The sequence below is a fragment of the Nasonia vitripennis genome (genome assembly GCF_009193385.2).
Source record: "Nasonia vitripennis strain AsymCx chromosome 1 unlocalized genomic scaffold, Nvit_psr_1.1 chr1_random0005, whole genome shotgun sequence".
Lineage (NCBI taxonomy): Eukaryota > Metazoa > Arthropoda > Insecta > Hymenoptera > Pteromalidae > Nasonia > Nasonia vitripennis.
In genome coordinates, this window is record NW_022279591.1 from 1009351 (window position 1) to 1023718 (window position 14368).

Here is a 14368-nt window from a genome sequence, read left to right on the forward strand (position 1 = left end):
TCGCTCACATGTTGTTTTAAGTGTCTAGGTGTAGAAGTAATTCGAAGACAGTGTCTAGGTATACGGGGTGGCTGATGACGAGGTCTAGGTGGTGCACTCCGTAATTTTTTATTTCTAGGTAAATACATCATTTAAAGGCGGTGTCTAGGTGTATAGTGTGGCCGATTACGAGGTCTAGGTGGTGCGCTCCGTGGTATTTGGTGTCTAGATAAATAAATCATACGGAAACGGCGTCTAGGTGTACAGGGTGGCCGATGACAAAGTCTAGGTTGTACGTTTCGTGGTTTTTTATTTCTAGGTACATACATACATCATACGAGGACAGCGTCTCAGTTTCCAGGGTAATCGATGATGAGGTCTAGGTTCGCATTTAATTTTGGTGTCTAGGTGTAGAAATCATTCGAGGGTAGTGTATCAGAACAATCAGTGATTTCATGTTAGTGATGAAAATGTTACAATAAAACTATGGTCAAAAGGTGCTAAAGATGGTCATATTTTATTTTTAGGAGAAATAGTTTAGAAAAAAATTTACTAAAAAGGACTAAAATCTCAAAAAATATACTTTTAAAAAGTAAAAGGTTAGGCGAGTTTGATATATTCCGCAACGAAATAACAGATAAAAAAGAACTGAGATCGTTCAACCAAAGTCAACTTTATTATATTTAATCATAACTAGCAGCAGATGCCTCGCTTGCTGACGCTTGCTCGGTTGTATATCGATGATGATCGTATATATATATATATATATATATATATATATATATATATATATATATATGTGTGTGTGTGTGTGGCGACACAACCAGTCCCGACACCGCCGCGCTCAAGGCGCAAGCAGCTGCTACAGCCGAGAGCTCTGTACTGACCGGCTTAGTCCTCAAGCCGCACCGCTCCCACTAGCGGATTCAGCACCTCTCCCCTTTCCCCTCGACGGGAAGCCTCAGATGAAGCGTCGTGACGGAGCAACGGATTTTGTTCAGAACGAGCTTAGGCGTCCCGATGAGCAGAGCTCACTCAAGCACAAGCGTCTGTCAGAGCAAAGAGTTTTTATTGTATTAAGTAATACATAGTTCTTGGAATAAATCCTAGTCTATTTTACGCAAGGAAATCATTTCAAGACCTCTGCTCAGCTTCCATCCTTCTGTCATCTCTCAGACTCCTTCTCGGCGTGTTATTGGCTACAGAAACCTTGCACCGGTAGTGCAGCCTTACGAAATGATCAAGCTGTCAGAAATCACAGGGGCTCAGAAAAATTCTAAGCAACGACTATTTTCATGTATTTTGAGCTGCTGAACAAGAATCCGACGGTATTTTTTACCGATACCTCAAGCGCTCGTCCCTAACCTCAAAAAACACCCCAAAATGTCTGTTTTACGCTGTTAAGAAATTTATGTCTAGAGGAAAATTATTGACGAAGGCTATTTTTATAAATTTTGAGCCACTGAATTTGAACACGAAGCTTATTTCTTTTGGTTTCTATTTTTTTTTTTTCTATAGTTAAGTACATTCGATTAAAACCAAAAGGCTTTCAAACCTAAATAATTAGATGGACGTACCTTTACTTTATACCTGTTAAAAACATTTTTGGTCGTGTATACTGATTCATGGATTCAAAGAAATAAATAGATGAAATGGACTGATTCCTTTTGGAAAATTATTGAAATACCTGTCATTTTAGAAAATTTATTGATTTAATTAACTCGATTACGTCAATTCCATATGGCGTTCATAATGACCAAATATTACTAAACTTCATAAGTAATCAGAACAAAGCCTGCGTTGTAATTGAATTTATTCTGAAAAGCCTTAGTTGGGATATTCTAAAAATTACCAAAATAAAAAAGAAATTTAGCTGTTTAGCTATAAAATTATACTAAAAATAGTAGAGAACCGTAAAGAAGCATGCTTTACAAGATTTTACAGATTTCTACCCTTTTATATTTTATATTTTTTGTGCAATCAAACATCTTTTCTAATTTTTTATTTTTCTGCAGTTTATAACATTTTTAAAGTTTAAAATTTATCAAATTTAGAAATGTTATTAACTGCAAAACAATGTAGAAATATAATAATAAAAATAAATATAAAAACAAATGTAAAAAGTGTATGATTCTGTAAAGCATAGTCTAAATACAAACAATCTTTTATAGTGATTAACTATTTTTATTAGAATTTTATAACAATTTACAGTGTGCAACTTTATAACATTAAATAAACGTTTTATCAAATTAATAAAATCTAAAAAGTGTGGACATTCGATCGTTTATTTATCGTTTTTTCCGATATTTCTTAAACTTTCATTCCAGTGTGGTATTAAAAGTTTTTAAAATGATTTTAGAACCGTTTCATGTTAGGGCTACATTAAAACATTCACTAAACATATTTATTATTTATTTTATCATTATTATTGCTAATAAGATATTATGCTTGCAGTATACTTAATACTATCAAAATTTGGTAATATTTTGTTACTTGCTAATGAGAATTTTTATTGTAAAAAATATCAAAATATAGTAAAGTTTGTTTACTTTACTTAATTTTTTTTTCAAGAGATAAATAGCATTATCATTTTTGTTAAAAAAACGAATATAAGTTAAAAGATAATTTCATAGCACCTGCACGTTCGGTCTCGATTCGCTTGCGGTAAACATATTTTTCTAATTAGAATTTTTATAATAAAAAATATAAAAATATTTCTAAATTATGTTACCTATTGTAGGAATTGCTTAACTATTATATTTAAAATATGTTTCGCATAAAACGCGTTTTATCAAACTATGATAATATTTTGATACTTCGTTGCTATGTATGTTTATTTCGAAATATAAGTTACAAAACCTTCTCATCGAAACAACTTCATCTGCTGTCCAATACAACCAACAAAGATTCTAAACTTTAAAAATTATTCTAAGTTTGTATAATTTTCAATGATATTAATTGAGTTGTACTTGCTATCACTGTGTAAACGTTGCAGAAGCTACTCGTGTCTTTCATATATTTTCTGACGGTAAAGTTTTAGTAAAAATTGTATCACACGTTGTTTTACCTAGAATTCTTTTAAAATATTTAAATCAAAGTTTAGATTATTATTCTCATTTTTTAAATTTTGATTTCAAGTATATTTAAAATAATATTATTTTGTATACTGTTGTAGTCCAGAATCTTTCTCTATAGTTTAGTTTTGTTTCAAATTCTACAAATTGAATAAACTTAATGAATTTATTAGCTGTTACTTTTCTGCCGAAAAAGGTCGATAGAAGTCGATTAGATCACTTATCGACTTGAATAGTGAATCTTAATTCCACTTTTTGCATTAGAACTTGATAAAACGATAAAACGTGATAAAATACGATAAAAATCGATATAAGTCGATAAAACTTAATATGAAAATTACAATAGAAATTGATAGAATTTCAAGAAGATCATGGTCTATCGATTTCAATTGTAATTTTTCGTATTGAGTTTTATCGACTTCTATCGTTTTTTATCGTATTTTATCACGTTTTATCAAGTTCTAATGCAAAAAGTGAAATTAAGATTCACTATTCAAGTTAATTAAAATCTTATCGACTTAAATGGTGAATTCTAATCGACTTTAATCGATTTCTATTCACTTTTTCCAGCAGGGTTTCCACATGGTATTTTTAATGACAGAAAAATTAGTTTGAAGCAGACACAATTAACTTTTAAGCTGATATAGCTTTTGTATACTTGTCCATGATTAATTGAAGCATCTAAAATATTTATAATATCTGAGTCTACTGCAAAGCATTATTTTCCAACAGTTCATGTTGACAGATGTATTAATCCATTTAATATTAATGGACGTAGAGGTAAAGGTCTTCGCAAAGTTTCAAAAAAATTTTTGTTTGATTATTCAGATATACTTGAAACAGCTATGATTTGTTCATCTTGTAGAAAGTCGTACTCTTCTGTAAATTTTAATTTATCGAATAACTCTCTAAATGAGCCCAGTGAGGAAGAAAATCAAAGACCACAAAATAAGAGAATTCATCTGTCGAGAGAAGCTCAACTAGAACAAATATTGGATGGTCTGAAAAGTAAGTTATCTTCTTTACCTCCAAATGATCCATTGATATTTTCTATTTTGATAATAGCACCTGAATGCTGGACATTACGCGGTATTGAATCAGAGTTTAATGTCTCTTTAAGAATTGCAAAAAAGGTGAGAGATTTGAAAGATGAATTCGGTATCTTAGCGATTCCTGATCCGAAAAAAAAGGAAAAGTTTACCTGAAATTACAATTAAAGAGGTAAACAAATTTTATGAATCTGATATTAACAGTCGAGTTATGCCGAATAAGAAAGAAGTAGTTAAAATTAACGAAAATGGTGAAACTCAGTATGTTCCGAAAAGATTGCTACTATGTGATATTAAAGTATTGTATCGAACTTTTAAAGAAGAATGTTCACAATTTCCTATCAGCTTTAGTAAATTCGTCGAACTACGTCCAAAATGGTGTGTTTTGGCTGGTGAAAGAGTTACGCATAGCGTGTGTGTATGTGTAATACACCAAAATTACAAGGCCATGCTTGAAGCATCCAAATTAATGATTCTCACGAAGGGATCTGGTGATCCAATAAATGGTTATATCGATTGCTTTTCGTTCATCTTATGCAGAAATCAGAATCCTGCTTGTTTTTTAGGAAGTTGTCAAAAATGTGGTAACTTTTTAAGATTTGATGAACATGTATCTTCTGTATTATACGAAAATAAGATTGAAGAATTAATTTTTAGTGTCTGGCAGTCAACAAATAAATGTACTTTAAAAAGAGAATGTCTTTGGGTGGATGATTTTACGTCTGAATTGTCTTTGAGTTTAAAAACACTTATACCACATCATTTCATCGCAAAAAATCAATCTAAATATACAGGGTGAGTCATTTTAATCTTTAATCTCAATTATCTCGTTGGCAAAGCATGCCAGCGAAAAAAGTTTCGTGTAAAAGTTTTAGGATTTTTCCCTGGCTATCTGATGATGACCTTGACAATGTCATTGAGCATGACCTTCAAGGTCATTTGAAGGTCAAGTCGATTTTTTCAAATAGAAACCCCTACTTTTGGCACCAGAAATGGAAAGAGCGGGAAACGTTCGAACATGTGATTTTGGAAACAAATCATCTTTTGTGCGGAAATTACCTTTGACATCAGCCGAACCCAGGATGCACCATCGAGGAGATTGTCAAAAGGATTTAGCATCCCATTTTTTGTTTTATTTTTTTTATTTGTTTTTTTTTTTGTTGTTTTTTCCCTTTTTGTTATTTTTTTGGTATTTTTATGGAATGTTAACTGGAGTTAACCATTGATTAATTGTTCGAAATTACCGCCGTTTTGTTGGATGCAAAGATCAAGTCGAGCTCTGAATTGTCTTATGGTTCTAAGTAGAACATCTCGAGGGATTGCTGCACAAGCTGTACGAATGCGTTCGATCATATTATCTCGCGTTGTTGGGCGTTGAGCATAAACAACATTCTTAAGATATCCCCATAAGTAAAAATCGGGAGGGGTTAAATCCGGTGAACGAGGGGGCCAGACAACTGGGCCACCTCGCCCAATCCACCTGCCATTGTAGCGGGTGTTTAAATAATCACGAACAATGCGTGCATAATGTGGTGGTGCTCCATCTAATTGGATCCACATTCTTAGCCTTGTGGCTAGGTCTACATTTTCTAGTAATTCAGGTAAAATGTCTCGAAGTAATCTCAAAAAGTTTACCCCATTCACGTTCTCTTCAAAGAAATAAGGACCAATCAAATAGCCATTGATGATTCCACACCAGACCATAACACTCCAGCGGTGTTGATTGTCTATGGGCCTGAACCAATGAGGATTTTCATCTGACCAATAATGGCAATTATGTCTATTCAATTCTCCAGTGTTTCTGAATGTTGATTCATCTGAAAAAAGAACGTGCCTGAAAAAGTCTTGATCTTGTTGAATCATTCATATTGCCCATCGACAAAAACGTACTCGCAAAATCATATCATTTGGAGTTAACTGTTGTGTTAATGTTATGTGATAAGGATGATATCTTCTCCCTCTCAATATTCGGGATGCTGTTGATTGAGGTATACCTATTTCTCTTTCTATTTGTCGAGTACTAATGTGAGGATCAAGATGAATAATCGCTAGAATGGTAATAACACGAGGATCGTTTTCGTCGTATTCATGATGACGGCGTTGGCGAACAAAAGCTCCATTTCGAGCTCTCTGAGTTAAGGTTTGAATAGTAACATTACTTGGGTGTCTCCTATTGGGATAGCATTCAGCATAAAGTCTGGCAGCTGCTGCATAATTATTTCGACTTTCTCCCAAAATCATGATCATATCAACGATTTCGTTGGGACCATAATCAGCCATGATCAAAATCAAAATAATTTGTTACAGACCAGTAAACAGGGAAACAGATTTTTTTCAATAATAATTATTGATTTACAAAAAGTAAAAAACACGATTAAGCTTTTCTGCACTAATTTGCTATCTACATAACTGTTAAGAGTAGTTCACTCTCAAAAATTGACACTAATACAAAATAATGGAATGACTTAACTACATCAAGAATTTTGAAAATTGACACTAATACAAAATAATGGAATGACTTTGAAAATTTTTGAAAACTGAAAAAATTACGAAAATTTTAGAAAATATTGAAAATTTCTGGAAATATTGAAAATTTTTTCATTTTTGAACGCATGTCACTCTCTTTTCATTTACGGGGCTAAAAGTAGGGGTTTCCATTTCAAAAAATCAACTTAACCTTGAAATGCCCTTGAAGATCCTGTTTAACGACAGGATCAAGATGACCATTCGTCAGCCGGGGAGAAAACTGAAAACTTTTGTGGGTAACATTTTCTCCTTGAATGCATTCGAATTCAGCTAACCAGTTGTACTGTTATCGGCATGACCAATGACCTTGACCATTGAATTCAAGGTCAAGGCAAGGTCATATTCAAACGTAAAATTTCCCGCTCTTTCCATTTCTGGTGCCAAATGTAGGGGTTCCTATTTGAAAAAATCGACTTGACCTTCAAATGACCTTGAAGGTCACGCTCAATGACATTGTCAAGGTCATCATCAGATAGCCAGGGAAAAATCCTAAAACTTTTATCCGAAACTTTTTTCGCTGGCATGCTTTGCCAACGAGATAATTGAGATTAAAGATTAAAATGACTCACCCTGTATAAAAGATCAGAAGAACAATTTACAAGAGAACGAAGGGCTTCTGGAGATGGATTATTCTGAAAATTTTGCTTACTTCGTTCAGGATGCTGCTCAGCAATTATTTTAACAGAAAATTAGCTCGTTAGCTATAAAATTATACTAAAAATAGTAGAGAATGATCAGTGTAGAATAAATGTTGCAGTACTATATTACAGAGAAGATAATGAAACAAGACATTGTAGTTTTATAGTACTTTCAGAATGTACTACTCATGATACGGCCGCAGTTTATATTTTACAAGAAAAGATTATTTCTGATATAAAGAAAAGATTCCCAAAAATGAATAAGATTATATACGTCACAGATGGTGCAAAGCAGCACTATAAAAATAGATATCAAATGATGAACTTGGTTAATCATGAGTCAGATTTCCAAATAATGGCGGATTGGCATTTCCATGCTACTGCTCATGGAAAGGGTTCATGTGACGGTATAGGAGCCGTGTTAAAAAGAGAAGCTACTCGTACCAGCTTGCAGGCCAAAGCTACGGAAGCGATTTTAAATTCAAAACAACTTTATGACTGGGCGAGACAAAAGTTCCAAACAATAACATTCTTTCACTATTCCAAAAAAGATTACGAAAAAACTTCAAGAGCACTAAAGAAAAGATTCAAAGTTCAACAAAATAATACAAATATACAAAAATAAAAATAATAATTAAAAAACTTAAAAAAATTAAAAAAAATAAAGTAATGCGGGCTTTGTAATAAAGACAGTCTCAACCCTGTAAAACGCAGAGAGCTTTCATAGGAATCAATAAAAAAATTGCACAGTATAAACCATATTATCAGTAATCAGTTACATTATTTAAGTGTAAAAGTAAAAAAATAAAATTTAGCTTCGTAATCAAATTCAGTGGACCAAAATTCATATAAATAGCCTTCGTCAATGATTTTCCTCTAGATGTAAATTTCTTAACCGCGTAAAAAAGACATTTTGGATGGTTTTTTGAGGTTAGGGACGAGCGCTTGAGGTATCGGTGAAAAATACGGCCGGTTTCGTGTTCAGCAGCACAAAATACATAAAAATAGTCGTTGCTTAGAATTTTTCTGAGCCCCTGTGATTTCTGACAGCTTGATCATTTCGTAAAGTAGTAATTTTTTAAGGTTCGGGAACGCGCAGCTTCATCTGGGAACAAAATTTAAAAAAACGCCCCTCACTAATTGAAAGTACATAAAAAAAGGCTAATTTTTCCATATTTAAAAAAATTTTTAGATCAAAAGGAATTTTGGACAGAGCTTTGTTGCGTTTGACGTGGAAGGTCCCATATATATATATATATATATATAAATTTAATATATTAAAGCAATATATTAACCTAATATTTCATCTTTAAAAAGATTCATCCAAAAATATTACATTATTAAATTTTGCAAGTGGAAAATTTGCTCTGTGAATTTCTTTTCGTCAGAGTTTCTTCTCCCGATATTTTGTCTCCTTCGGTCACGTGACATCCGGTAAGATTTATTATACGCCAGTGGTTACAGCAGTTATAATCTACTTTACCGACATTCGTCTGCTACTTGGTGACACACGATTGTGTTATTATAAATTATGTACATACAATAATGCTATACGATTATAATAAATGCGCGATGGGGTCAATGTCTAAAGCAATATAGCTTGTTGTCTATCGAATGGATCAAGATTTAAACGAAAATATGCTTTGTATAGAATGTAAAATTATCCTAAAAAATTTTTTTTTAAAGTAATTTTTTTAAAGTAACCACCGTCCAGGCAGCTCTCAGCAGCTTCAACTCCTCAAGGCTTCCTCGTTGCTCTCTCTCTCTCTCTCTCTCTCTCTCTCTCTCTCTCTCTCTCTCTCTCTCTCTCTCTCTCTCTCCGGGGAAGACCTTCTCGACTTGACAGCAGCTACTCTCCTTTTGTTTCGCTCAAGATACGTGCGAGCACCTCGAGATCCAGTAAAAGACTCTTTGATTTTCGGGCGCGAACGCGCTCGCGCTCGTGAAAACCCCACTCTGCCTCTCCCTACGTCACGCGGGAGAAGGCCTCCAATTAACTTATGAGTCCGCACGGGTTCCTCACACGGAGCGGTCGATACGCGGATTGTCTGATCAGCCGTCCCCTTGACGTGCCTCCTCAGGACTCTTCTCTGAAGCCGGCGGCGGCGAGCTGGCGGTGTTCTCGGAAGACAGCCGTCACGCTGCCGCGACGCCTGCCCGCGCGACGCATCGCAACACGCTGGGCCCTTGTTGTCACCGCGAGGTGACACCGGATTCACGGTACACGCAGCTTAGTCAAAAAACATGTTGCCGCTCTGGATTTTCATCGCAAAATCCCGAGCGGCTTCGATGCACATCGTTGCATATATCCCATTACAATTTCAAGTAATTTGACTACTTATTTTTTTAATAATAAATCGAAAACTGAAAAAAAAGAGTTTTTTTGTGCCTCGATTACGGACGTAAAAAGACCTTATTGCACTTGAGATTTTGGGAAAAAGGAGATATTTTATGTGTTTTGTACTCGTCAAAAGTATAAAAGTAATGATTTATACTTTCCGAAAGAAATAATCGTAGCATTTATTCTTACGGCGCTTGTTTTTTAGATTTTAAAGTGTACTAGTAACCATAACTATACTTTTATAGAATGTTGACTGTATTGAATTTATTTATTTATACTTGACTTGGTAATTAAATCTCGTGAAACGTTTTTGAAATTTTGCTTGTGATTGGTTAGAATTTATCATCGAGTGTACATCTAATATTTAATAATAGTATATTTAATAATAACATGTCAAATAATTAAATATCATTACAAATAATTTGTAAATCGCGAGCAAAGCGAGCGTTTTTGCTAGTCCCCTATTATATCAAAGAGAAACCCATTTTGGCGTTCTCCGGTTCTCCGGTTCTTCGCTTTTTCGGTTTTTCGAGTTTATAATCTCATTTAAATCATCTTTTAATTAACAACTTTTTACAATAGCATCGACTTGAGGGTAACAGTTGCAGACCCGTCTCACAGATCGCCGTAGCGAAAAGCGCCCCTCCATTAAAACCCATAAAGGCAATATAGGTAGAACTAGGTTGTAGTTAAGAAGTTCAAATGAGAAATGATAAACACGAAACTCTAAATAATTTTCAATTGCAATATTTCATATAATTTTGCAGACTGCGTTAATTGTTTGTATAAGTACGCGGTTTCTCGGTGCGAAACGCCAGCTTTTTTAACTAGTGCGCGAAACAAATAATATGGCGCAAAACATGCCGTTGCTATGGTAACGTAGTTTCGCAAACGCTACACAAAAAACGAGCCCCGTGAAAACCGCGTTTTTCGCGCACGTAGTGTTAAAAAATATGGTTCAATTCATGTGCATGGAGTAAGCGAGCCTCGCACGGATGTAGTTTGTCGTCCGAGCAAAGCGAGGCTTACTTCGCGCACTTGTATCGAAATATACTATTAAATAACTATTGTCTGCACAGCCTTTCTAACATTTAGTCGGCTGTGGTACTACGATGCGGCTTGCATTATCCTGTAAATAAGAAACCATATTAGAAAAATAGAGATTAATTATAGTTTAAAAATTTACCGAAATTACCGCTTCAAAGGTTCAGAATAGACTGAGCAACAAAACCGCTATCTTAGCTATTTATAAACATTTTAAAAATGTAAAAAAATTCTCGCTTTAAAGGTTGAGAATGGACTGAGCAACAAAACTTCTCTCTTGACGCTTCATACACATCGTCGTGCATGCGCAGACTTTATTGATAAACAACAGAAAAGTATTTATATCAGTATAATATTTCGAATAAAAAAGTATATTAGATAATTCTCAAAAATGGTATCAATTGAAATATATATATGATTTACCGACCTTACCGCTCGCTTGGCTCGCGTTTTACTAATCAATTGTAATGATATTTTATTGTTTGTCATTATTAAATATACTACTTAATATTAGATGTACACTCGATGGTAGTTAATTCTTGTAGCACGCTTTTAAAATGCTCTAATCAGATTGCTGATAAATTCTAACCAATCGAAAGTACGCTTTTAAAAACATTCTACGAGAATTGACTACTGTCGAGCATAAATGAATTTATTCAATTGGGAGTTTAAACTTGGTTCGCGCGCTCAGTTCGCGCGCTTGAAGGTTAACAAAGATAGTGGACAGAAAGTCTCCAAAATACATAGGGCTCTGATGATTAACATGTGTGGTGTTCCGTAAAAGCTCCAGTAAAAATTTAACTGTATTCATTAGTTTTACAAACAAGTTCTTCGAAATCTAAGCCTGATCTAATCACAGGGATATTGTTACTAAAATGAAAACGATAAAAATGACGTAGAAGTAGTAGTTGAAAAAAGGACTGTTCGTACTCTTGCTCAGATATACAAAATAAATTTTTTAAAGTCAATTTGTAGTAAATATCGTTGCTTTGCTGGTACTGAGTAAAAACTCAATGACAGAGTTTTTGCATTTTGAAAGTACAGTCCTTGAGGAACGAATTAGTGCAGCAGACTCTTTTTTTAGTAATTTTTCCATATTCAGTACAAAAATACATCTCGCCCTAGATAATAATCAACTCTAGAAGTTGATTTAATGAGTTCACATACAATTTACAATAATTGTTATTTAAAAATTGACTGAAAATACTGAACTCCCATATACCACCAATGTAAACAGAGACTTTGACGACGCCATGTTTTTTAATTACCGAAGCTGCCGCTAGTATCGCATTGCAACTTTAAACTCCCAATACAGCCTACATTCCATAAAAGAAGTTATAGCTACTAGTACGAACGACAGGTTTAAAAATTATAGAATGAAATGGAAATAAATTTTAAATATTGCCCTCGTAGGAAATTGAGGCTAATATGGCCACGATATGTCAAATTTTATGCCCAGTAGCCAGATTATGTGGCATATCGTGGCCATATATCTCTGTTAACAGGCGACGGTAAGTGGGTATAATATGCCATAAAATTATGGCGAACGTTTTATACATCCCTACTAAAAATATACATATGGTAAATCACATATCTAATCACATGTCTAATCACATGTTTTATTACATGTATAAACATATATTCTATCAAATATCAAATTGCAAATATAATCATATAGTAAATCATATGATTATTTTAAACCGATTTGATATATAATTTAACACGTGATTATGCATATAATAAAATACGTAAAAAACATGTGTTAAACACGTAAAAAGACATGTAATAAAGCACGTGAATATGCAAAATTTTGCATGTAGAATTTTTACAATATTACACGTGAAAAAACATGTGTCAAAATACGCAAAATAATATGAATCCAAATATTAATAATATTTTTTTTCTATTTTCTCATCGTTAAAAATTATAATTATCTTAAAGATTATTATAATGAATATTAGATTGTTATAAAATATAATTGTGATAGTATAATAATAAAATAACGTTTTTGTTCTATACTTTATATGTGCAAATCCAGAAAAAACCGGACACTTCAGTGGGTCTGAGTGAACAAATTTGAAATTTGAGAGCACACCTACCCGACCAACTTTTTTGGGTTCTTTAGGTCATATAGAACCCGAAAAATCTTGGGTTCCCGAGATTAAAAAACTCCTATTTTTTGCAGGGCAGTTTAAATTCTCTTATGGGAATTCAACACGGGGAAATCTATCGAATACAAGCCACGATTCAACTTTACCCACGTAGTGTATGAAAGCGCAATCCAAAAATGTGTATTGCTAGAATGGAAGTATCAGAAGAGAGCTTTAATTTAAGGGCTGGTGAGTTAAAAATGGTTGCCTGGGTAAAAAGCTGTCTAGGCTTGAAGATAGTAAAAAGTCAAGAAGAGTAAGATGTTCTACGAATATCAGCGATTTTTCTCTTATTCTTGAAATTCTTATAACTTTTGATCCGAGCAGCCAATATTAGTCATCCAGGGCTCAAATTAAAGCTCTTTTCTTTCATTTTCGTTTAAAAAATTTGGATTAACATTTCAATTTTACGATCAGCTATATATATGCCTATCAATTATGGCCGTTTTCATCGTCATATATATAGCTGATCGTAAAATAAAAATGTTAATCTGAATTTTCAAACCAAAAGCGGAAGAAAAGAGCAACAATTTGAGCCCCAGATCGTCGAAATTGACTGCTTGGATCAAAAGTTATAAGGATTTTAAAAATGGGAAAAATCGCTGATTTTCGTAAAAAATCGAATAATTGGTGATTTCTTGCTATCTTCAAGCCTAAACAACTTTTGACCTAGGCAATCATTTTTAACCCAACCACCCTCAAATTATTTCTTTTTGTTAATACTTTGATTCTATTACACTGAAAAAAAACTCAACCATTTTAACTAAAATCGCACCAGTAATCCGTCATTGTACGAAGACTCGTCAAAATTATCGTAGTTCAGTAGTTTTAAAGAATCAGCTCGGTCGTTTTTGCTGGTGTCCCGCATAAGCAACCAATTTTATGAGTCACGACTCGCCAAAACTACCAGTGGCACACCGTTGTTCTTACTGAACAGTCGTTACGGTGGCAGAACGGTTAAAACTACCGGACTTTACAGCAGAAATGACTGTGTTTTTTTTTCAGTGTAAAACACATTTTTAAATTGCGCCTCCAGACAAAAAGTGACATTTTCCTGGTTTTCGTTAATTTTCCCCGTGTTAAATTCCCATAAGAGAATTTGAACTGCCCCGCAAAAAATAGGTATTTTTTAATCTTGGGAACCCAAGGTTTTTCGGGTTCTATATGACCTAAAGAACAAAAAAAAATGTGGTCGGGTAGGTGTGCTCTCAAATTTCAAATTTGTTCACTCAGACCCCCTAAAGTGTCCGGCTTTTTCTGGATTTGCACATATACAGATTTATTTTACAATACTTTTCTTCTTAATTGTAAATACCTTTGCACAAAATATTTATTTATAACGTACTGTACATTTAAAAGCATTGGTGATTCAATAATTAATAAAAAAACAAGTTTGGTGTCGCTATTATATACATTTTTTTCGTATTTGTATAAAAATTGCAATCCTATAAATTTCACTACTTTCCACTGATAATATTTCATCATTAATACTTGTGATTTCTTTAATAGCATTAGAATTAGCATAACATATTGTATTAATTAATTGATAAAGAGTTATTTCACATTT

At 33.5% G+C, this 14368-nt stretch overlaps 1 protein-coding gene across 7 annotated transcripts in view; it reads right to left on the reverse strand.

Moving 5' to 3' along the window:
- LOC100114114 (potassium voltage-gated channel protein Shaker) overlaps positions 1–14368 on the reverse strand; it is a 594961-nt gene that overhangs the window by 537575 nt on the left and 43018 nt on the right. The window lies entirely within an intron of this gene.